This window comes from Schistocerca nitens, chromosome 2 (genome assembly GCF_023898315.1).
Source record: "Schistocerca nitens isolate TAMUIC-IGC-003100 chromosome 2, iqSchNite1.1, whole genome shotgun sequence".
Taxonomy (NCBI): Eukaryota; Metazoa; Arthropoda; class Insecta; order Orthoptera; family Acrididae; genus Schistocerca; species Schistocerca nitens.
Genome location: NC_064615.1, coordinates 80,476,911 through 80,503,853, shown reverse-complemented (window position 1 = coordinate 80,503,853; position 26,943 = coordinate 80,476,911).

Here is a 26,943-nt window from a genome sequence, read left to right as displayed (position 1 = left end):
GACGTGAATCTTGCCGAACGTTGTTGAAAAGTGCGCCACAACGGAGTAACATCTCGCCAGCTGAAAGAGCTGCTCTCCGCAGCCTGAGAGAAGATACTAGCACAGTCGTACTGCCTGCGGATAAGGGTAACGCCACAGTTCTTCTGACAAGAGAAGCCTACAACGAGAAGATATATTGTCAGCTAAATGATTCTACGTACCGTAGAATTGAAAAGGACCCAACAAGCCGAATATCAAGGAAAACTACTACCCTTTTGAACGACTGTTCTCTACCTGAAGAAGTTATCAAGAGATTGAGACCACACAATGCAGTACCACCAAGACTCTACGGTCTTCCGAAGATACACAAGGATGGTGCCCCACTACGATTAATAGTGAGTAATATTGGTGCTGCGACCTATTCTACAGCAAAATATCTGGCCCCATTACTAAAGCCGTATGTGGGTAAGTGTTGCCACCATATACGTAATTCCGAGGATTTTGTCAGCCGCTTGAAGGAAGTTAAGCTTAGCAGCTCGGATTTATTAGTCAGCTTTGATGTGGTCTCACTTTTTACCAAAGTGCCTTTAATGGAATCATTACATCTTATTGGTAACTTATTCAGTGCAGAAATGACGGCCTTGTTTGAACATATACTCTCCTCAACGTAATTTTTATTCAATGACGAATTCTTTGAACAAACAGACGGCGTCGCCATGGGGAGCCCTTTGTCGCCTATGGTAGCTAATCTCTTTATGGAGGACTTTGAGGAGAAAGCACTTGAGTCTGCTGTTTTAAAGCCTACGGTCTTCTGGCGGTACGTAGATGATACTTTTGCTGTATGGCCTCATGGCAGACAGGAACTGGAGAAATTCCTTCATCACTTAAACTCATTACATGAGAACATCAAATTTACGATGGAGATTGAAAAAGAGGGCACTTTACCATTTCTAGACGTGCTAGTACGCCGTAAAAATGATGGGTCATTAGGACATTCTGTGTACAGGAAACCGACTCACACAGATCTGTATCTCCAGGCGTCAAGCTGCCATCACCCAGCACAAACAGCCGGCGTTCTCAGTACCTTAATACATCGAGCGCATATAATATCGGATGATGAAAACCTCCACGCAGAATTAGAACACTTGGAGAAGGTTTTCAAAGAGAATGGCTACACTTCTCGCCAAATAAGGAAGGCCATGCGCAACTATCATAACAAGAAGCAACGCACTGAGGACGCAGATGACGACTTTAAATCAACTGCGTTCCTTCCATACGCCGGGAATGTGTCGTCGAAAATAGGCCGTTTACTGAAGAAAAATAAAATCAAGGTTATCTTCCGTCCACCAGCAAAGAACCAGGGCCTGGTTGGATCCGTTAAAGACGATTTACAACTGAAGAAAGCAGGCGTCTACAAAATTCCCTGTGAATGTGGTTCTGCATATATTGGCCAGACGACAAGAACTGTCCATGAACGATGTATAGAACATGAAAGATACACCCGTCTGCGGCAACCGTCAAAATCGGCAGTAGCAGAGCACTGTATTTCATTGGGACATTCAATGGAATACAATGGAACAAAAATTTTATCCCCGGTTTCCGGTTTTTGGGATTCCGTAATCAAGGAATCAGTGGAAATACGTCTTGCCAATAATCTTATAAATCGTGACAACGGCTTTCAGCTGGATAAAAATTGGAATCCTGTTATTAAAATTATACAATCACAGCGGAATCGACAGTGTCATTCGATACTCAATGACTAGATGAACTTTTATTTTCACCACCGAGGGCAGCACGTACAACTCGGCTATGCTGCGCATGTCAACACCTGACGCATGCGCTGTAGGATGCCAGTACATTTCACATGCGCGAGAATCGGCATAAATACCGCGACTGCACCTGGGCTCTTCAGTAGTTATGTACTCACCTGATGATGGCCGGACGTCTCTGGGCCGAAATATCGTGGCAGAATGTCGACGGGATCCGGCTGCATACCCGGAAATTATTAGAAGAAGAAATACGCCGGGAAAATTTCAGAAGTCACATTTTCTTTACTGTTTATATTACAATTGATATACTGGGAAAATACATGTAATCGGATGAACCTTTATTAAATTTACAATGTTATTTGGCACTCTACAAATTTTTATTGTGACAAATAATATAATATTTATAACTATCGACTAGTAAACGACCAAACGCATAAAGTGATACTGAAATTGTATGCTTGTTCGTGTGCTCAAAATTGTTCGTATTTAATCGGAAGAGAACGAGAAATTGCTTCTCGTGAGGAGGCTATTAAAATACACTCGATACTGCACGACCAGTTATCAGCGCCAATATTTAAGGAAATGTTGCTTTATGCATGGTTTGCTTCCAAATTATCTGCTAAAAGAGAGGTTTTTGAAAATGTTAACGATATTCCTTTTCCCAAGGAAAACCTCTAAAGACCTTGCGTATGCGGAAACATAGCATTTATTCAATGCAGCTGGTGCCGTTTAGCTTTACGTTTTCCATTTTTTTACGAAAAATACTGTCCTGCAATTTATACTCGTAATGTCGAATTGTACATCATTCGAAAGCCGTCTGTGCCGGTCAAAACTTGGCAGGTAACCAGTCGTTTCTGGCTCTTTTCAGGTATAGGAGACTTCTCAAATCACGGACAAGCATACATTTTCAGTATCACTTTATGCGTTTGGTCGTTCACTAGTCGATAGTTATGAATATTATATTCTTAATAAATATTTGTAGACTGCCAAATAATATTGTAAATTTAATAAAAGTTCATCTGATTACACGTATTTTTCACATTATATCAATTGTAATATAAATAGAAAAGAAAATGACTGTGTTTAAAATAAAAACTGATGAACGGGAATAGGTCCAGCGACTGCGGGCTTGAACGCTAACCACTCGGCTGCCGCCGCTTCCTGGTATAAACGGGCACGCACAAGTATATATTTGACGACCAAATCTTGCGATTTTCTCAATAACGCTTGAGAAGTACGCGCTACTGCTTACACATTTTGTTGTCCTCGCGGAGTACTAAGAGTGTACGAAGTTTGCAGTTAATCCGCGTTGCAAACGTCGTGGACTCCCCTTGTTAGGTAAACTTGACGTGCCGCTCTACGAGCTTTCTGACGTCACTTCCTCCCATTTCACGTTGAGGAGGTATTCCATCACGTGAAGCGCTTACCAACTGTAAGCAAGAATGCTCTCTACGTCACAAGCAGAAAGCAAGACGCTATACTGTATTTGTTGTGTACAGTGGAAGCCCATATTCGGTGGGTCTTACGTTACACAAAATGGTTTAAATGGCTCTAAGCACTATGGGACTTAACAGCTCAGGTCATCGGTCCCCTAGACTTAGAACTACTTAAACCTAACCAACCTAAGGACATCACACACATCCATGCCCGAGACACGATTCGATCCTGCGACCGTAGCAGCAGCGCGGTTCCAGGCTGAAGCGCCTAGAACCGCTCGGCCACAGCGGCTGGCCTTACGTTACACGTTATGCTCTACGAACACACACCGTTTCTAAGCACCGGCACCGAGAACGAGTAGTTATTGTACGATTTGCCGTAGTAAGATGATGGTAAACGTCGTATTGGTGGCTAAAGAACATTCATATCTAGTTATTTTCACTGTATAACTCGGGTGCTATGAGAGTAAGACGATTGAAGACAACAACCCATTGAAGATTTATGGGCCGCGCGGGATTAGCCGAGCGGTCTGAGGCGCGGCAGTCATGGACTGTGCGGGTCCCGGCAGAGTTTCGATTCCTCCCTCGGGCATGGGTGTGTATGTTTGTCCTTAGGATAATTTAAGTTAAGTAGTGTGTAAGCTTAGGGACTGATGACCTTAGCAGTTAAGTTCCATAAGATTTCACACACATTTGTATATTTTTGAAGATATACGGAAACGTGTAGTTCTTATTAGGATTTGTTATAACCACATGTCAGTTAATAACATTTCAGCTATTAAAGCTGCAATAATAAAGACTGTAATATAAAACACGAGGTTGTTAGTTGCAGAGTAGCTGGTTGAGATGCAACAGCTGCGGTCGCAGGTTCGAATCCTGCCTCGGGCATGGATGTGTGTGATGTCCTTAGGTTAGTTAGGTTTAAGTAGTTCTAAGTTCTAGGGGACTGATGACCACAGCAGTTGAGTCCCATAGTGCTCAGAGCCATTTTTTTTTTTTTAGATGCAACTTTTTGGAGCCGAGGGTTGTTCGGTAGAGGGTTCGTGTGCAGCTGTATACGTTTGTTTCTTTTTCACCTTAGCGTTTTCTAAAACTTGTGTCTATATTACTTAATGTACTGTAAATACAGGGTGTTCCACATGAAACCGGTACTCCTCATGTACCGGTTAATCATCTCTTGTCCAATTCTTGTGAACTGACAACACTATCTGGAAAGGCCCATGGCTGTCTCTTGCGGCATCTCTTATAAACAGGTGGCTACATGTTTTTAAGTCCGCAGCTCGTGGTTTTGCGGTAGCGTTCTCGCTTCCCACGCACGGGGTCCCGGCTTCTATTCCCGGCTACTCGGAGTATGGGACCTCATCATAATCACATATTTTTAAAGCTTCTATTACCTATTCTTTCTTAGTTAGTTCATTGTTACTTGCGCCTCGGGCATGACGCGTAGCGGTTTTATATGGGGCGCCCTGTATATGTGCGCTCTCTGTCAGGAGTGAGTTTGTTCGATTTGGTCAACTTCTTACTGATTGGACAGGTGTCTTTCATTTTTTTCTTATTACACGTTCATGGGTACTAAAGTTCTTGTTTACGTATACACAGACAGAACAACATTATTAGCATATTGTCAAGACAGGAAATGTGCGTCTCAGTATAGTCAACATAGGAATTCTACGCGTGTCCATTTCCGTGAACAAACCGTATGGTTCGCGAACCAAATAAAGCCGACAACTGCCGCTGGAGAGCACTGAGAATGAAATATCATGTGAAGCAGATCGTGCCGTCAGCCAGAGGGGCTGTCTCTCGTGACGTTGGATATTCCGTCTGCATGCACATCAACGTTGGCTGCCTCGTCCCAAGTGCCGACGGCTTAAGAGTCGCATATGACCTTGAGCCCAAGGAGTTGTGGCAGACGTTGCACACCAACTCACTCGGGACCAAACTTCGCCGTCTTTTTTAGTTGTCAGAAATACCCGTATTAGATCTAGTGGTAGCTGAGTGAACGAATGCAGTGGTACTCTTGTTTACAGACACATTTATCTTCATGCGCAAACTTTTCGAAAGCACTGCACTAAAAATGCCTGTATAATAGTGTAATGAGCCTGAAGCAACGCACAGGGCTTCTGACGGGGCAGACGCCAGCTCACTTGTGGAGAACTAGCACTTTTACCGTATGTTTATCACGAAGTGTTTCTAATAATCTCGAAAAAATGAAGTTGCTATCGTGAAACTTGGTGATGGTGTTAGCCCTACTCTACATGTTGACCCTCTGATGCGACACATTTTCACAACGTTGGCTTGGATGGAGGACATTTAGGTTAACACACTAAGCCAATAAGGCGTTGGCCCTTCACTGGCCCATATGCAAGCAATTATTCTACTTGGCATTGATTTTTTAAATGTTCTCCTGAGGGATACCATGCAAAATTCTGTCCAATAGGCGCGTAAGATATCAGTGGTTGGAAAGCACTTCCCGGATGCTGCAAACGTCCTCAGTTGGGGAGAGATCCGGCGATCTTGCAAGCCAAGGTAGGGTCTGGCAAGCACGAAAACAACCAGTAGAGACTCTCTCCAGGTGCGGAATGGCATTATTTTGCTGAATTGTAAGCCCAAGATGACTTTTCATGAAAGGTAACCAAACGGGACGTAGAACATCGTTGAGGTGCCACTGCGCTTTTAGTGTACCGCTGATTACAACCAAGGGCGTCCTACTATAGAAAGAAATAGCACATCAGACCATTACTTCTACCTGTACGGCGATATGGCGGCGACAGGCAGGTTATTATCCCATAGCTGTCTGCAGCGTTTCTACACATGTTTTTGCTGATCATCGGGATCATCAATCACTAAAGACAATTCTACTCCTGTCAATGAGATTCCAGCCCCGAAGACGTGTCTTAAGACGCCCCGGACAGCGCTGGGATACGGACCTAACTGTGGCTCGCTATATGGCTCGACAGCCACGAGTGATAGTCTGGAGTGCCATTTATTTCCATAATACGACCCCTCGGTTGTCATCCACGGCCCTCTTACAGCACAGCAGTACGTTGACGATATTGTACGCACCGTTTTCTTTCCCTTTATATAATCCATCTAGTGCTTACATGTCTACAAGATAATGTCCGCCTGCCCACAGCGAGAGTTTCTGCTGCTTGTGTTCATCCTTGCCAAACCCTACCTTAGCCAGCAAGCTCGTCGGAACTTTACCCAGTAGAGAACGTTCGGAGCATTATGGACATGATCCTCCAGTGACCTCGGGACATTGACAATCTACCGCGCCAGTTTGGCAGAATTTGGCACGATACCTCTCAGGAGGACGTCAACAACTCCATCAATCAACAACAAGCCGAATAGCTACTTGCACAAGGGTCAGAAGTGGACCCAAGCGTTATTAATTCACTCAATTTGTGAAATTCATCCTCTTCAATAAATCATGCAATTTTTCTGAAATTGTGATCATTTGTTTGTCTGCACATGCATATCGCATTTACCAACTTCAGTTCCGCTTGGGTAATTCGCTCTGGCCAGCTTTTTTTTCTTGCAGTGTATAACTTTGTGCTTTAGATGTTCAGGAAACGTTCCACCTCTAAAATCCGATCGTCGTCCTTTTGGAAACGTTGTCCCTGCCTGTTTCTTCGCATGAGGAAATAAGTAGAAGTCACTGGGTGCCATGTCACGAGAATATGGGGGGGGAGTGTAATTTGGTGTCCTATAAAAGCATCAACTGTGACTGTGTCCTGTACAGTATGAGCTTGGTCGTCATTGTAATGTAAACACACTCCCTGGGACAACTTCCCGCGACGCTTCGTTCTGACACTCTGCTGTGACCGCGGCAGGAGATACCGGTAGTATGTTTCTGCGACAGCTTGCCTCAGGAGAGCGTAATCTGAAAGCGCCACACCGTGACAGTCCCAAAAAAATGCTCGGTATCACTTTGCCTGATGATGGTTGGGTCTCTACTTTTTTCGGCAGAAGTGAACCCACATGTTTGGACTGCTTGCCTTGCACCTTTCGCTCTTGGTCACAGTCATACATCCAGCACTCTTTCATGGCGATCACGCGGCTAAAGAAATGATCTGAACTGGCCCGACATAGTTACAACGTTACCACTGATGCGTTGGTTCCGCGAGTTTTTTGAATAGCAGTCGGAGAAAGCTACAGGAGGGAACTTTATCATGTTCAAAATATCGCTCAAGACGTTGAAAGTTTCCCATGCACCGGAACTGCACTTATGAACATGCAAACAAAGAAATGTTTACTACATACGTGTCGTGTCTGTTCTGTCAGAGAGAACATATGGTACGGTTTTTGATACAGCGACCGTAAATATCAATACTTCGAGATAGGTATCGACGCTAGCCACAACTGAAATAACGGCGAAAGTTTAAAATCTTCGCCGGACCGGGACTCGAAAGCGGATTTCCCGCTTTACACGAGCGGTCGCCTTAAGCAGTTCGGTTATCCGATCACGCTTTCATTTCGATCCAAATTCTCAGCTTATTGCATACTACGAAGTAGCGTCTCTGTCTGTGTACCTCATTTGCTCGCAAAATTTCATGCATTCCTGAAAGAGGTTCGAACACTATTGCGCATCCACACTGAGGATATCAAAGTGGTCAAGTGTACAGTCGCCGGCCGGAGTGGCCGTGCGGTTCTAGGCGCTACAGTCTGGAACTGCGCGACCGCTACGGTCGCAGGTTCGAATCCTGCCTCGGTTCAAATGGTTCAAATGGCTCTGAGCACTATGGGACCCAACTGCTGAGGTCATTAGTCCCCTAGAACTTAGAACTAGTTAAACCTAACTAACCTAAGGACATCACAAACATCCATGCCCGAGGCAGGATTCGAACCTGCGACCGTAGCGGTCTTCCGGTTCCAGACTGCAGCGCCTTTAACCGCACGGCCACTTCGGCCGGCTCCTGCCTCGGGCATGGATGTGTGTGATGTCCTTAGGTTAGTTAAGTTTAAGTAGTTCTAAGTCCTAGAGGACTGATGACCTCACAAGTTAAGTCCCATAGTGCTCAGAGCCAAGTGTACAGTCGAGGGATGTACCGATATCAGTCCAATAAAGCGACCGCTCGCGTGAAGTGGGAAATCCGGGTTCGAGGCCCATTCCGGCCAAAATTTTCAACTTTCGTCACTTAATTATTTTAATGCCCAGTCGCGGCTGACCTCGGTACCTACCTCGAAATCATAAGACGCGGATAACTGCTTTTTTTTCTTTTTTACAAGTGATGGTAACACATTTGTTATTGTTCCTCATACAATTACAGTTCCTAGAAGACAGCATTTCCTTCCTATAGTAGAAATCAACAACTTACCTCGCGTATTGCGAATGCTCCTGATTGCTTCCTGAACATCAGTGTCGCCTCTTAAGTGACTATGGGAACACCCACGATGACTTTGTTTTGTTTTCCCTAATGTCGATAGCTGAACCTCCGCAGCAGCGGTCGCGGACTACAGCCAACAGAGTGCAGTCGTCACTCCTCCAACAGACAGACGGCCCTAAAACAGAGCTGTAGTCTTAAGATTCTATGCAACAGCAGCGTCATGGACCACATTTAGAACACAGTTCGTGCGACACAATCATGGATGCCGTTCAAGAACGGATCGTCGTATAGCGTCAAGTTTACAGTGCTGAGCACTCATTTCATTGGTTTCCCACGCACCAAAATCTGCAGGGACTCGCATATTAATCCTAGCATCGAGTGGCAGGAGAACTTGCCTGATGTTCTGGTAAAATGTGTCATAGATCACATTACGAGAATACATAAAAAGTGAGGCTGGAAAAGACACATACTGAAAGTGCATGGGATCTGAAGAAATTTTTGTGCGTTCAATACCAAACAACAGTGAGAAAATAATATAATTTCTATGCAATAAAATGTGTAGCTGGGCTTTTCACAGACTTCTGTTGATGTCTCCCGTCGTCTAACAGAACTGTCAGTAAGACTCAGTAAAAGTATGGTGTCTGTGGTTCTTGTGAAAAAAATCTACTCTCTTCTGAGTCTGTAATGTCGGTGATGTTCCATTGATGTATGTGCTGTTAGTAAGTATATCATGTACATTAGGTTGGTGCATAAGTTCGTAGTTTTTTTGATTTGCATTTTGGTACTCTTGTGGCTGTGGGTTTATTTGTCAATTTTCATCTTGTATTTGTAGTTCAGTGTATTATTTGAGTTTACATATTGTCATTTTAGTATTTGTAGATAGTAAGTGTATCTGCGGACGCTAGAAAATGGAATATCAAGTAAAGAAATCGGAACATTTCCGACTTATTCTTCTGTTTGAATTCAATAGAGGGGTGGTAGCAGTGAAGGCAGCCAGAAACATTTGCGCCGTGAATGAGGTTAATGCCACTGGACAGAGCACGGCAAGAAAATGGTTTTCTCGTTCTAAGGAGGATCGCTTTGGCATTAATGACTCTCCACGTTCAGGAAGACCCTGAGGCTCTGATAAAGATGGCTTAAACGCATTACTCCACAATGATGCACGTCAGTGTAGTCGAGCACCGGCAAATACGATGAACTGAGATCATTCTACCGTCCTTCAACATTTGCAAGCAATGGAGGAGGTTCGCAAATCAGATGTCTGGGTACCACATGCTCTAAGCCAAATTCTCAAAAATCTGCGGATGGACATATAGAGGCAAAGGTGGAAAAATGGGCCCCTGCTGGTATTATGGGCCCCCTACATATTTGGAAGTACAGGCCACGAATTCTAGCGGAGAGCACATGAACTACTAGAACTAGTTGCCAAACTTCACTGTACAGTGCGCAGACGTAGTAGCTGTCATGGTTTGTGAGTAGTTGTGCTGTGAATTTTTTCGCTGTCATCAAAAGTTTGAAAGGTTAGTGTTTACTTGAATAAAACTCAAATTTCTAACATGTTATTAGTAGAACTAAAGTAAGGTACATATTTGGCTTGCTGTTGGGATACCGTTTTACGTTAATTAACGTCGGTTGCGAACCAAACTAACCGTAGGCAAGATCGTTTTTCCCAAGATGGCGAGGGTGGATATATGGGCCCCTTTTGCTGCTGGTATTATGGGCCCCGTAAAATCAATCAGATATTGCTACTCTTTATGTTTCAGATGCCTCGAACACATCTTGTACCCCCAAAAAAATCGAAACGGCAATCGTGGGACAAAGCAAATACGGCAAATTCTATTGTAGCTATTAAAGAGAAAAAAATGGGGGTTGAAAAAAGCGGTTAAAGTGTACTCTGTCCCTCGTTCTACGCTCCAAAGGCTTTCCACCGGTTTTATCACAGGGACTTGAGGACGAACTGGTTAAATATCTTCTCATTATGGAATCCAAATTCTACGGCCTTACCAGAAATGACGCCAGGCGCATGGCCTACCAGCTTTGCACAAGAAATAAAAAGTTGGTGTTTCTGTCCCTGATGTTGATGACGCTGTATGTCTATTTTGTGAAGGGATTTTTTCAAAGGACACAAAAGGTGAACTTTGGGTCCAGTGTATAACCTGTGAGATGTGGGCTCAAAACGAATGCGCTGGATGCGAAAAAGATGCTTATCTGTGTGGCTATTGTAAATAGGCTAGGAGTAGGCTGTGAAAATCATCCCAGCAGTAGACTAAATAACAATGTTCAGAGTGAATCTTTCTTTCATTATAAAGAAAAATTAAATAAAATTATATTTTTCAAATTTTTGTTTCTTTTGATTTCAAACTACCTTGGGGCCCATATTACCAGCACAAATTCTTGACGCAACAAAATGCAAAATATCAGGAAAAAAAAAATTTGTTTTAAATATTAAAAAGTTGGACCAAAACATGTCGTAACTATTGCAGGACATACTAGAGAACTGTTTTATGTTAATTTTAGGTGATTATACTAAAAATAAAAGGTGTTATATAAAAAAAACAGAGTAGGGGCCCATTTATCCACCTTTACCTCTATGCATACCAGCTTGCTCGTCATCAGTTGGCTCGTCAACAACACCGACCATTCCGATCTCATCTCGTATCCTTACTGGTGACGAAAAACAGTGTCTTTATGCTGACGTCAGACCAAAATGGATGGTTGAGCCCAAGGAAAGCAGCAGCTCCCCATACAAAGACCTGCACGCATGAGCAAAAAATAATGTCATGCATCTGCTGGAACAGTGACGTGTGGTGTACAACGAACTGCTTCCCCGAGATTAACCATCAGTGGTGACATTTATTGCCAATGACTGACACGTCTCACAGACGCAGTCCAAGAGAAACGACCAGGAAGAATGCGTGAAGCGATACTCTTCCACGATAACAACAGTCCGCATTCTGCTAGACTGTCAAAAAAAAAAAAAAAAAAAAAACGCTATATAGGAGTTGGGTTGGGAAGTCATGTCGCACCCACTTTATTCACCTCATCTTCTGCCCTCAGATTTTCACCTCCTTCGCTCTCTACCGAACAACCTTGAAGGAACTTCCTTTCCGGATGAAAATGCTCTCGGAACGTGGCTCGACGTGTTCTTCGCCTAAGAACCGCGTGGTTTATACAGTCTCGGAATAGAAAAGTTACATCTACGTTGGCAGACTGTTGTAAGCAGTGATGTTGAACATATTGTTGCTGACTCAAATCTCGATTACGTGTATCTGTTGTCTTTATTAAACTTGTGGAAAAACGCTGCGAACTTTTGCACCAATCGAATACAGTTCGTCACACGAGCTGCTGTCTCCAATGTAAACATTTGCAGCCTTATTCGTCGTCGCTTGGTGATTTCGAGCATTTATTAATATTCTAAGGCAGGTTAGTTCCATATCACTACTGCTAAACAGTTATTGCAATCTACGTAGAAGCATTCATTTAATAATAAAAATATATTAGTGCAGTTGTGAACCCGTACCCGTATTTTCTGTCTCACAGGGTTTACTACACCATTCCTATTAATACTTCAGACTTCGACATACGGTGTACGACGTAGGATATCTTGCGTCAGTCCTACCTGCACATTTTCCAACGTATTCGCGGACGCTGCACAGAAAGAACGGTTGCTTGTATATCTACTCTTCATTACGTGCATCGTAAGAAATTTGAGAGTGGATAGGAAGAGTGAAAATCTCATTCTGGAAACATCCCCAAGGCTGTGGGTAAGCTATGTCTCCGCAAAATCCTTTCTTTCAGGAGTGCTAGTTCTGCAAGTTCCGCAGGAGAGCTTCTGCAAGGTTTGGAAGGTAGGAGACGAAGTACTGCCAAAAGTAGAGCTGTGAGGACGGGGCGTGAGTCGTGCTTGGGTAGCTCAGTTGGTAGAGCACTTGCCCGCGAAAGGCAAAGGTCCCGAGTTCGAGTCTCGGTCCGGCACACAGTTTTAATCTTGCAGGAAGTTTCGTATCGCGCACACTCCGCTGCAGAGTGAAAATCTCATTCTGGATAGGAATAAGTTCTTAGGATCATTATTAAGTAAAGACTGCGCTCGTGCACTGGTGAAACGGGATTCTAATAACCATTTGACCATTGTGAATTAGATATTGTATGAGTTTTCCTCAAACACTCCAAACGTATTCATCGCCGGTTCCTCAAAAGTAACATGCCCACGCCTTTCCATATTACTCATCCAGCAGAGCTAGTAATCCGTCTCCTGCGATATTCATGCCGATAGTATGCTGTACTCTAACATTCCGTCTCCGCTTCTTGTGGAGCTTCTTTGTTGTGGAGTACGTAACATTATTAGTTCTCATAAAAAGTCTTCATGTGACTTCCGTATTTTTTCCCGTGTCAAGAGTGGCAGTGCTATAATACCGCTTACTCTCTGAATTGCCTATATGTCATTATGAGTTTTCGATTTTCGTAAACACGTGTAATCATTCGCGTACAAGAGTGCTCTCAAGTTCATACTTTTTCCGTAAAATGAGTTAAATTATTGTAGCTTGTGTTAACAAACGCGGAGGATGTTTCTTACATACGTAGATCTCGCTCGACATTCACAGTACCCTCTAGAATGGTTAAAGTGCTCCATCTGGCTACTGCTACTCTAAGGATACTCTGCACACGTGACAGCGGATATGGGGTATGTAGAAATGAGTGACGGAATTAAATAGTTACGTATTAGGATTTATAAATATGTCGGCGTATTTTTCATTCGCAGCGTACAAATTCCTGAACAGCTACAGGTATAACCTGAGTTGGGAGAGAAACATTTAATGACTCTTCTTTGTCCTAAGTGGCGTTTATTTTACAAGGGACAAACTGTCAACTTTATGGTCTGAAACTTTAAGATACGCCTATCATTTAATGTCCTAGATTTTGAAGATGACCTTTGCCTTCTATCCCACAGCCTCAAGGACACGAAAGAGAAAGTAGAACTGAAATCTGCGGCGAAGAAAGTCGGTTTGAAAATAATGCCCAAAAACTAAAAGACATGCGGGCAGATGATAACAACACCGCAAAGCTTAAACTGGGGAACTATGTACCCTTGAATATGTTTTGCTACCTTGAAAGCAATGTTAAACCATATGGTGGTGCATCAGAAGATATTAACAGCCGCATCAACGAAGCCAAGGGCGCTTTTACAATTCTCCACTCTATCAGGAGGTAAAGGAAATAACGTTGAGGACCAAATCGCGTATATTTGAGAATAATATAAAATATGTCGTTCTATACGGATGTGAAACATGAAAATTGACAAAGCAACTTATCAGTAAGCTGCAGAACAGCTGAGGAACATCCCGGGGGCATGGTAGCCAAATGTCGTCTCTAACGAAATACTCTGGGAAAGAACCAACACACTTAGGAGACCTAACGAACATACTGCGAAGGTAGCCCTTTATTCGATCCCGCAGGGACGACGGACACGAGGCAGGTCCTGAATGACTTGGAGACAAACAATTGAAGCAGAAGACCAACAGCAAGGTAAAGTACGGGAAAGCTCAACAGCAAGGATTTGGGTGGGAAGAAGCGGAAATACTAGCAGAAGACAGAATAAGATGGCAATATTCTGTTACAGCCCTATACTCCAAATAATGAGTTAAAGTAATTAATAAAAAATATTATTTAACTTAATATGTTGTCACATTCTATACTAATTAGTCATTCTGCATTATATTATCGAAACACATATAAAAGCACCTGAAGACAGCCCAACAGAAAGACAACTAACAATGGCTAGAATTACTAGTAGAATCCATGCAGCTATACTAAAGTCTTCACAGTCCCATGATCTTCTCATGATTATGACTATTCCAGGTTTCTTTCTGCAGCACAGTTGTCATCACGAGATATTTACCGGACACTACTACTATAATCGCCCATACTGCACGCCTTTAATTTTCCTATACTAAGTAGATGGAAGTGAGAATATAACTGAAGCGTGTGTCAACGGAGAAACAGTTCTCGTCCGTTAGAATTTTGTAGGACATATCACGGGTCTCAACTCCGGGGAAAACAATACACCTGTGAGGAATGCCATGTTATACTCTGTATCGGATTTCAAACGAAATTGTAACCTATTCCCCACTTCGTTATTTGCGACGTATACACGCAGATACACATTTTCACACTCAGAAGCACACACCCAAACAAACGCACATACACAAACTCTCTCTCTCTCTCTCTCTCTCTCTTTCTCTCTCTCTCTCTCTCTCTCTCACACACACACACAGAGAGAGAGAGAGAGAGAGAGAGAGAGGGAGAGAGAGAGAGAGAGAGAGAGAGAGGGAGAGAGGGGAGACAGAGAGAGAGACATTGTGTGTGAGAGAGAGGGGGGAGCGGAGAAGAGTGAGAAGGAAGGGGGGAGGGGGAGGAAGAGAAATGCAAGTGACTGCAGCGCTGTCTGAACGATAGATCTAAAAAACTGCACTTTCTGACATAGATTATGCATCATGGTACTTGAGACCTCATATTTTAGATGAATTTTCACCTCCATATTAAAACAAAATTTAGAGCAATGATTTTATCTTGGAACTAGTCCATTTGGCCTGTATTTGCATAGAAAACAGTAATATCACAAAATTGAGTCTGCCTAGATGCAAAACATCTTGTTATTCGTTTATTTCTTTATTCTCCCAAACTAGTTTCGGCGACAAATATCACCGTCATCAGTGGTTTTTTTTTTAAATCTATAACATGCAGAAAATAGTATGGTTGTACAAACACAGTAGCACGTTATTAAATTTTTACTATTCGTTTTTTAACGTAGTTTTCTATGGACACTTTTATACTGCCTTATTTATTGTATATTACTACATGTTTTAAGCAATTATTGTCGCTGTCTGCGATGATATAATGTTCGCTAAGTAAAAAACGGCAACAGAAATAAAAAGCGCACAGAAAATGTCACAGACAGTGACAATAATTGCTTAAAACATGTTGTAACATACAATAAGTAAGGTCGTGTAAAAGTGTCCATAGAAAACTATATTAAAAAACGAATAGTAAAAATGTAATAAAGTGCTACTGTGTTTGTATATCCATGCTGAATTCTGCATGTTTTAAATTTAAAAAAAAAAAAAACCACTGATCATGGTGATATTTGTCGCCAAAACTAGTTCGGGAGAATAAAGAAATAAACGAATACCAAGGTGTTCTGCATCAAGGCGGACTCAACTTTCTGATATTACAAAATTTAGAGCATCATTAGGTGGATTCATTCAAGCTGAAATTTATATGTGTCTATGCAAATGTAGTTTATAGCAACATGCATTAAGTATAAGGTAGATGCTCACAAATGAGTTGATTAATTGCATGTTTCTACCTATTCAGGAAAGAAATGAAAAAAAAAACCTAGCGAAATGAGTCCTTTTCATCTAGTAAATGTAATTTTTGTTCCATTAGATCTCTGATTCAGTGAAACACATAACAACACCAGAGGAACTATTCAGAAGGGAAGACTCACACTTGTAAAAACTTATCACATTTTCCATGTCTTCATAATTCTCAAATATGGAGGACATAACAATCTTGGAGAGTCAGCTGCAAAAGGTCCTAAGTTCACAATGACATTTTTGGGACACGCTAGCCAGGAACACAGTAAGTGGTGAAACGGTTCCCTTTTCCTTATGGAGCGATGACAAATAATATAGTTTATGATGTTGCAACTGTCTGCTTTTTGGACTGTACTTCGTTGAATTCATAAATATCTACAGATTCACCTAGTATGAGAAATAATGTTTCTCTATAGTAGCTACTAGAAATAGTCGTACATTCAGTTATTGACTTTCTCCGCCACTCAGATAACCAGTGGTGCTGTTTAAATAGACACTAAAACACCAGAGATGAATCCTTGGTCTCTGTCGCAGCAGTTATCCTTGAAATTAATATTCACCAACACTAATAGGCCACAATATATTTTTCCAAGTAATCTGAATGTAAGCTTTTCATCAAAAGGTAGTATGTAACTCTTTCCTTTTGCTGAAACACAAATATATACCTGTGTAAATACTGGTAGTCGAAGTACTATACGTAAAAACAAAGACTTTTAACAGTTCTCAAAATTTAACAGCTTTTTCACATGCATTTAACTAGTTGATTAAAATTCTATAATATGCGCAACTAATATTCTCTTTTGGTATATGATATAGTATATGTCGTGCAATGAATATTAGCTGCTTCAAAAGATCACTTTTACACTGCTTATTTTCACCAAGGATCTAAACATTTTCTCACGGATAAAATATCCTAACTCATTCTATAAACTGATCTTGGTTCCGGCCAAGAAGAGACTGGACACATCAAAAAAGGACCTCAATAACACCGAATATCGATTCATTTATTTCATTGTAGAACCACAATCGCCACAGGGGATATGGTAGGCGTAAAGCTTCAGGGGTCTTGATGGGTGAAAGGCAGTCGACCAGATGGGTAATGTATCTTTTGGCGTGAAGAACTCACGCTGCGCGAATATGCATGCATGAAGCAAGTAAAAAAGTGTATATTGAGTATTTTGTGGTTTACATTAAACCAGAGACATTGATATTATAAAGTCATTATATTAATTACATACAGTACCCATACATCGTGGAGATGGTAAAGATCTCTGTACTACTGTGCAACTTCCGTGTCGCTACAAGTCTCCCTCTTGCTGTTTTTAAAGACAAGACACATGGATGAGTACATTGTGTTTCTAGCATGAGAATATCCAGATTTTTTAGTGCATTCCTACTTTAGGATAGTCAGTTAACTTCATTTATGTTTGTGATGGCTAGCTTTCTGTGAAAAAATTTTATTTGTACCTGAATTTCGTTCTCATAATACACTACCGTGTATGACATTTTCCATTACATAACAATGCTGATACTGACTGCGCATCATAATCAACAATAATCGTACAAGTAGCTCTATTTGCCTTCTGCTGGAGGTCTTGCAATAGTGAGGCATGTAGTGTAGGGGAAGATACAATACTTTTGGTGGCTAAGTGTAGAGCTTATACACACCCAGCCACCAAAAATATCTTCCCTTCAACTATCCGTCTAACTATTGCAAGAAAGATATATTTCTTTTTATTGTTTTAGCGAAGATTCAGTCTGTTAGCTGCTTCTTACAAAGCAGATAAGAGATAGGAATGAATTTATATATTTTCTTACTGCTAAAGTTTCTTTTTTCTTAATTTTTAAATTATTGGCTTTCTAAAGATCCCCATACAGCAATCTCATCACTGGGAATTTTATACTACCTTTGTTTTGACAATTCAGAGTATACATTAAGTCATTACATAAGCTTAACAGGGGACATAAAACAAATTTTCCATCCACAATATACTGGAACGAGCAGCAAGGCGACATGTAACATAGATTACACCAAGGCAGAATGCTATACTGCTGTAGTTAATATTACTGTTTCAGTTCTCAGACTCCAGTTACTGAATAATTATATAAATTTTATCTGTGTTAGTGTCAGTAAATTGACAACTTATAGACTGTTTTGCTTCCTTGCCACTATTTTACCTAACCCTGTTGGTCCACTGCTAAACGAATCAATTGTCACACCTGATCACTTGACAACATTCTCTACCACAAGGATCACTGCTAATATACATTCAATGATTTAGCTTCTGGAGACTAGAATAAGTGACTACGAAAATAAGATATGGTATATACAAGTAAGAGATTCAGTCATGCATTTTGAAAAGAAGGCAACCTTTTGCGAATAACTAGCAGATATGATATCAGTACGATTATTCACTGAAACAAATAAGAAACGGTAAGGCTTGGCATTTCATTTACATATTTACACATTGCACATCAACAGAATTCAAAATTTAATGCACAATCTTCAAGTAACCAGCATCGAAGCTTAATATCACACAGTCTCTTATGCCTTTTTGTATCGACTAAGGACTGTTAATGCGTTTTCTTATAGAAGGAGCACTACAGTAAATAAGAAAAATTTACGTGAACACTTTAACAATGCAGTCGATAGTTACGTCACGAGGTATTTTTCGTTCAGAGAGGGAGTCATATATTTAGTAGAAGAATCGCTGATATTCGATCAGTAACTGTATAGTGAGTATACAGTCAGTCTTGGACATTCGATGAAACACTACAAACGCGAAACATAGATCTCCAGATGAAAGAAACAGATTGGCAGGAGAAGCTCGGAAGTTCAACCTCCCCGTCTGTTCACATTATTTCTGCGAAGAAAATAAATCTAGAGGTGGGAGATTCTTCTGGACTTATCTTTTTTGAGGTAAACATCATTCCTCGATGGTATTTCATCGTTTCCGCTTGAATTATGAAGTTCTAGTTCTCTCACATTGTTTTGATATTGCCACTCTGACGCCATACGTTATGAAGCTCGATTACCGGCAAAAAAACTTGATCGCCAAATGTTTTAGTTTATATTTATCTCTTTTATTCTGACGCAGGCCATTGTCAGTGCCTTTCTGCATGATCTGCAATTGTGCTAACCAAAGCCCATAATCTGTTAGAAATTGAAGGAACCACCTTTTTTAACCTTTTTCTAGTAGGCAAAAAGTTTGGAAATATCCATAAAATCACTCTGCACCTTAGAGTCCACATTATGTCAAGTGGCTAGCTTGGAAATGGATGGATGTGTTCCTTTCATTGTGTCTAGTGGGGGAATGTATTTAGTGTGAACGTTCCTTTTATTCTTTGTTACATTTCTAAATTATTCACTACCTTCACTTCTAAGCTCTCCACTGTTGCCTCTACTAAATTTATTTGTCTCCCTCAAACACCTTATGAACAAAAACTTTTGTTTCCCAATTGGCCAATGCTCTCCACAATCTTCTTCGTTCTTACATACTGCACTGCTTGCATGAAAATGTACCTCAGAATGCTACTCTTGGTCAAAGTTACGTGTGATAAGGAAAAATTAAGCATGTAGAAGGAAGTACCAATACCTTTAAATATACTTTGCGAACTTTTCTCTTTGCTGTAACCTTGTATTATTTATTACTTGAAATAACATGTACCATGAGTACAGACATGAACACTATTCCAAACCTGTGAAATACAAGCACTTTTGTTGATCCACTATGTCACTCAGTAGTGCAAACTCGATTACAGCAGCCAAAGTAGCTTCTGTTTGTATGTAGCTGTCACTGAAAATGAGATTAATGTGAGATTATTCTGAAGACAATACATTTTGCCACCAGGGACAGCGTTCATGTGCTTATTGTAGTTTGATATGTTTGTGGTTTCTCGAAATGAAATCTAATGAAATAGCATGCTTCCCACCCTTTCCCTCAGTAAATGGCTTCTAACCATAAATATAAACATCTTTCAGAGTGATATAGAGTTGCAGTGATACTGTGCAGTAAGTAGTATTGTTCATTATCACAAAGCAAACAAGATGACAACCATATCGTACTGTGCTCGCATTGTGTGGTCGACCACCTGTTCATTAACCGTCTATCCACTGTTCCCCAATATACATAACTATAGTAGCAAAATCCTAAGTTCAAGATGAAAGACATAATAAGGAAGGAACGTTTTCTGGAGACAATTATTCAGCTCTATTCGAACTCACCAATATGCTAATTCAGCTGCCATGCACATAAAGTTGTGCATTGGAGTCGTTTTCACTTTAATTATTTAAACAGAAAACCATGAACCATCGCTCTGGAACAAAATTTGTTATCTGCAGACACGTAAAAGACCATTCCCTATTCAAAAACTCTATTATTGTCTAGACATCTTTGGTAAATAAAAATGAGGGTTTTGTTTCTGCATCCCAAGTTTTGATTCACAACAAATTCCACTTGCTAGTGATTATTTGACTAAATATTCTTCAGGAATCATATATGGCTCTTTACTATGCTATGGTAAGGTTAAGTGTGAATAATGATGATCATTAATTTTTCTTATAGATTTTTAAAGGATATATTTGTTTACATTATAACAACATGTTAATAGTAAATGTTGTATGTGAGTATGTTATGAGGTTAAAGCTACTTTGTTTTTATTTTGTATAGTGAATAACAAGCATACTACTTTTGTTCCTATGGTTTTCGTTTATTTCTAACTAGCTTTGGCTTACAAGGCCATCATCAGAAAACAACTAACTAGCATCTGCAAGGGACATTACCTCTTAGGTAACCAAACAATATAGGCAAAGATAAAATCCTCTTGCATAGTGTGTGATGCATAAGACATATTGTTAACACTATAAAGTACGATTTCCTATATTGACTATATTGAAACACAGTAACTATACTATTGAGTATTTCAGTATTACAGATTTTATGGTTATGTTTCCATAGTTTCTGAGGGATGAGAACTGCCTAACTGAGCACTAGTCACTTATTTTGTGCAACAAGCATGTATTATATGTGAAGTAATCAACCAGCCACATATCCTCTGCCACTGTGACACATACTGCTGCACAAAATTAAAAACAATAGAATTTCATATTCCTTACCTCGCTTATCAAACAAACCTCAATTTATAACAATATAACTTGTAATACTGTAATATTGTGTATATACTGTGATAAATATTGCCCAGTGTGTAAATTGCCATTTACAATATCAAACATATTTCTCACACAGTGTGACTAGAGCTGATTTAGACAGTTCTCAATTGATTTCATGATCTGACAAACTGTGGCATCATAACCAAATGACCTGGAATACTGTAAAGATGTGTATTATAATTATTGTGTTTAATAATAGTGTCCTTTCCAAGGGCTATTCTGTTGTTTCCTGCAGATGGCCTAGTAAGAGAAAAACAAGTTAGAAATAAACAAAAATCAGTAGACCCAAAACAGTGTACTTGTTATTCAACTTCAAATAACGAACAATTCTACCAAGAAGTAATGGAAGGATCCATCCATAAGCTGTTATCCTTAGTTGCTAAAATAGTTGTCTATATATGTTTTAAGTGTGTATATTATATTACTCCTTTGCATCTTAATGTTGCTAAAATAGTTGCCTATAAATGGTTTAAGATATAGTGTATATATAATATCTCTTCTCTAAATTTTAATATCTGCAATCCATTGCATTGCACAGTCTGCCCCACATACTGTATCCTTCAAAATGTTCTGGAAAAAAATTATTGTATTGTCAAAAATGTTAGTTGATAGTGCATACACAGATAAATTATCAATAATTATAGTGACAAGTGTGTTGATTATCTATTTTTTGTATCTTGATTTTTTTTAGAAATGATACAGGTATAGGAAAATATTTCCACTTTCTCAATATGATTTCAAAAGTTATTCATAAATATGACAGACACAGGAATGAACCTAATATTGTGTGTTAGAATAGTTTTGCCTCACTGAGATGGCTATTGAATTTACTAAATGATGCAGTCACTTAATATAGTCATCATATTTCTAGTTATTTAAAATATAAGAAAAATCGGTTTTTAATTACATATTCAAATCTCCAATAATTCATTTTATCATGCTAATTTTGTCAACTTCTCAGTCAGGTCCCTTAGACAAATCAGAGAGAATTCCTGTCATTAATTTATTGTTATTTAAGTAACTTATGTCATACGTTAAAAGAAATGTGGTACAGTCTTCCAACCAGTAGAAATGCTTAACTGGTCATCAGTAACTTACCGTTACAACAATGAAGTTCTTTAGGATAAAATGATTGATTATAGTTAATCATAGTATGGTATATTTCTCGATTAGAGGTCTACATACTTCATTGTTTGTGGCTACAGTAGTTTCTATTGCCTTGATTAAATGATAGATTTTAAGGAAGTTAATAATATTCATATCACATATAAAGAACTTGAAATAACATTAGACTGCTAAAATGTTTTTGACTGATTTTCTGACACAAAGACAAATGTTTTATGTTTACTTTTCTAACATTCATAATTTCATAAGTTATTCTACTTATTTGATTTATGTGTGCTGCCTTGTAATTCTTAAAATCTGAATTATAACTCTACATCCCCTTGAAGAATTGTTACTCATTCTCCCATAGGTAGTTTATTTTATTCTTAAATCACTAATTTTAACCTATCAAAGTTTTTAAATGCTTTTCAATATAAAACAATGTTTCTTATAATTACATCTGCTATGCACAAGTTTTTACTATCAATACCACGTGGAGTTACCACTGTTCGATAAATATTTCAATAACAAATTGCCTGTTGGCTTTCATCTTGTGATTATTGGCTGACTTTTGCTTAGTGAGTTTTCCAAGTTTTTTTCTCTTTATAGTACTCGTTGCTTCTTTTAAAATTATACTGATTTGGTGTTTTACAATTTTCTTTTGGAAATGGTTTTTATAGATCAATGTGAAATTAACTTGATATATGGTAAGTGTTATGACCGAGTTGTGAAGCAATGCACATATTGTGAGTTCCTCCTGGAATTGTCTGTTCTGAGGTAATTATCAACTGTATCTGGCTAAATTTTTACTGTATCATTGGCCATATATATTGTCTATAACAGCTTATGAGTTTTATCTTTTTAGGCGCCATTATTGACATATACTTTCTTGAGTTTCACAGGACTACAGAACCAAAGTTTCTTCGTTATAAAGGACTCTGCATATAATTCATTGAATTTAATCATATAGATAAGTAAATAGCAAATTATAGTAAAAGGCTCTTCAATTTGAGCCTGCTTAAGTTCAAATGGATGTGTGTTGCAGCAGACAGTTGGAGATAAAAAGGCTTGCACAAGTTAGAATAGCATTAAGAAGTGCATCAAACCAGTCTGAAGACTGAAGACCATAACAAGAATCTTGGCTGAAATGTCACAAAAGTAGGATATGGAATGCCTGAAAACTGGGCAAAGCAGTAGCATCTGCTGTGGTTTTAATTTAAACTGACTAGGCGACTACGCTGAGATGGAAGAGAGTAGTTTTTAACACAAATGTCATACATTGTAGATGTTGCTCTCTTGACCACATTCAGAAGTTTGGTAGCAATTGTGCAAACAGGTGCAGCACTCCATTAAAATTGCCCTCACATGTGTGAAATCAATAGCAGTCACTCGTCTAACCAGCTCCATAAAAGGAAGGTTGTGTGAGTTATTTGTTGGGTGCAGAACAACAGGTGAAACTTCCTGGCAGATTAAAACTGTGTGCCCGACCGAGACTCGAACTCGGGACCTTTGCCTTTCGCGGGCAAGTGCTCTACCAACTGAGCTACCGAAGCACGACTCACACCCGGTACTCACAGCTTTACTTCTGCCAGTATCTCGTCTCCTACCTTCCAATCTTTACAGAAGCTCTCCTGCGAACCTTGCAGAACTAGCACTCCTGAAAGAAAGGATATAGTGGAGACATGGCAAGTTCTGCAAGAACTAGCACTCCTGAAAGAAAGGATATAGCGGAGAAATGGCTAGTTCTGCAAGGTTCGCAGGAGAGCTTCTGTAAAGTTTGGAAGGTAGGAGACGAGATACTGGCAGAAGTAAAGCTGTGAGTACCGGGCGTGAGTCGTGCTTCGGTAGCTCAGTTGGTAGAGCACTTGCCCGCAAAGAGCGAAGGTGCCGAGTTCGAGTCTCGGTCGGGCACACAGTTTTAATCTGCCAGGAAGTTTCATATCAGCGCACACTCCGCTGCAGAGTGAAAATCTCATTCTGAGAACAACAGGTATCTGTAGTAAACCAGAGTATATCTTTTTTTTTTCCTGTGTAGTTCCTACAGCTGTCGCCACTTCCCACATGCCTGTTGTCACGGGTTGCTCCTATCCTCCCATGATCATCTTCTGTTTCTTTCTTTCACAAGCTTCTTATACTCCATCTATCCAGGCAACCTATGGCCTTCCTCTTCTCCTCCTTCACTGAGAATGGGACATCGGGATCTTCTTTTGCCATCTGTTATCTGTCAACTGCATTGTATGTTCTTATAAGGTGAGCTACCATTCTTCTTTGCTGGACATACAATGGCCAGCACATCGTCGTTAATGCAATGGGACCAGGACACACGCCCAAAGCCCAAAAATGATATACTAATACACAACCAGGTGGGTTTCCATGCAGCTCAATAAACCAGACAAGAACTGTTGAACTAGCAAAAACGAAAAGCCCGGGCAAACATTTGGCAATCACCTATTTCCGTTGGTATTTCTGCATATGTCATTTTAAGGTCTTTACGGTTCACACAGCACTTTAATGGCTTCTGGGACTAGAAGATCCACCAACAACGCTTTTAACCCAGTGAGTTTTATGACTAAGCGAATTTTATTTTGAAGTTGCGTGCTGTCTAGGGAAATCTCACAGTAATGCAGATGGACTAAGTGGCAAAATGCGCGCCATAAAAGTGTTGGGTAAGCGCTGATGAACGGTGCAGAGCTCTGACCGCTCACCTGATCTATCAACAGTTTGCACTGAAAGGGCAGTTCACTTCTGGTGGCAGACTGCTGTACACGTTAACGACGTATGGGTAGCATATACTTCCACAAGCAAGGTTGCAAAGCGAAGTATTTAGCGAGGCGCACGATTCCATAGCGAGCAATGTGCCACAGAGCATCATGTTGCAGAAAATTGTTGGTGGCCAACAAGGAAGTAAGATATAGGGCGTTACGTGAAGAACTGCATTCCTGGTGCTCAAAGAGGTGAACTGAGCCGCCAGTGAATCCCACTACAAAGATTACCTGAGTGGTATAGACCATACCAAATGATCAAAATATACGTTCGTGGTACTTTTCAATATGACGTGTCTAGTTACCGTCAAATTAAAACTTCTGATCCGAAGCACAGTGGTGCAAGGTCGAAAAATTCGTCCATTTGAGGGTGAACAAGAAGCAATGCCTTAGTTGCTGGCAGCCCTGTCTGAAGGGAGAAAAGAGGGATTTGAAGAAAATATAAGAAAGAAAGGCAAAGCAGGTAAGCGAAGCAGGACGTACCTATAGTTGTACCAACACGTCCATACGCCTGGAAATCACAACGTGGCCATTCGAGATAACTCTATGTGTTTTCTTATTAGTTATTAAGTATATCTGCGAGTATGCGCTATGGCTATGTCAGTGTCAGGGTGACATTTTAGCTCAGGTAATAGGTTGAAAGAATTTTCGGGTGAAACTGTTATTGGCAATGTTAGTGGAACAATATCGTGCCTAATTTAGTTTATAAGGAAACCATCGCTGCTACATGGTGCAATACGTTTATTGCTTTGTTAAGCACGTGGTTTGTGTGTATAGCTTGCACTTAATTTCAAGGTTAAAGATTTTTTGTAACAGAAGTTTGTCGGGTTAGTCATTTGAGGTGATGATGGATTTGAAGAAGTACTTCTTGACTCCATAGAATTACTGCAGTGCATAACTGGGCAAACACCATCTGTTCAACGAAATAGATACACACACTTAGTGAGTGACGCGAGTTCGCTCTCATTTGCTCCGAGAAGCCTGCGACCGTGTGCCCCTGGGTGGTCATTACAAGCGAAACCAAATTCTTTCAAAATATATGGTCACATTGGCCATTCTCAGTACCAGAACCGGTAGTCGTTATCTGCATCTGCTACAGACAAGGTCATTTCCGCGGCACAGAGACTATAACTGCAGGGCATGGGACTGTTGATAAGTGGTGCATGTATCAGGACCTTCTTCCTGGCTATCCGCCATCACCACCGGGACCACAGTGCTAAACACTAACTGCTCATCAATTTACGTGTCAGACCTACCCTTAGAGATCCTGCCCAAGGCAAACCTAACTTACTTCTCTGGATCTGCTGACAGCCGCACAATACTGCCACATGCTGTTGGAATGTCTGCTTCAACACGTGAAGAAAATGTTGGACCAAATATCCAGACCAACTCATTGCCATAGGAAGTTGTGCATCGGCTGTCTGTGTACTTCTGATGATAATAAGTATTGCGTACTGCACCCTCAGGCATAGTTAACCAAATTCCGCTATTATTTCCTTTAAACTGTGGATCAATAATAATCGTATCAGCACCAGTGAAAAATTGCCTGAACCTCAGTGAGTGAAATTAGGTTTTGCAAAAAAAGAAAAAAGGATCCTAGAAAATCCATATATGAGCATCACAAGAGTGAGATAATGTACATACTCCCACATAAAAAGAAAAGAAGAACTTTCCTAGGGAAAAGGTACGCAAGAAGTGCGTACTCTGAATGTGTTTAGTAGATTGTGAAGTGTAGAAGGAGTGATTTTGTATCTATATGTATCAGTGTCCCTGTTTTAGCTGGACTCTTAAACAGAAATCTGATGGCCAGAATTTTCAACAGTGGTGCAAGTCCATTTTTGTTCATTTTAAGATACAGAGTCCTAAAGTTAAATCAGTGCTGAAAGATCTGCAGTTGAGATACCAGAAATATCCAAGCATATGGCTTCTTGCTAGAGATGAACCTTTCTTTCTGTTTGTTTGGATCATTAAATTCATAAGCATTATAGGCAGGAAAGTGGAGGTAATGGACTTGTACCACTAT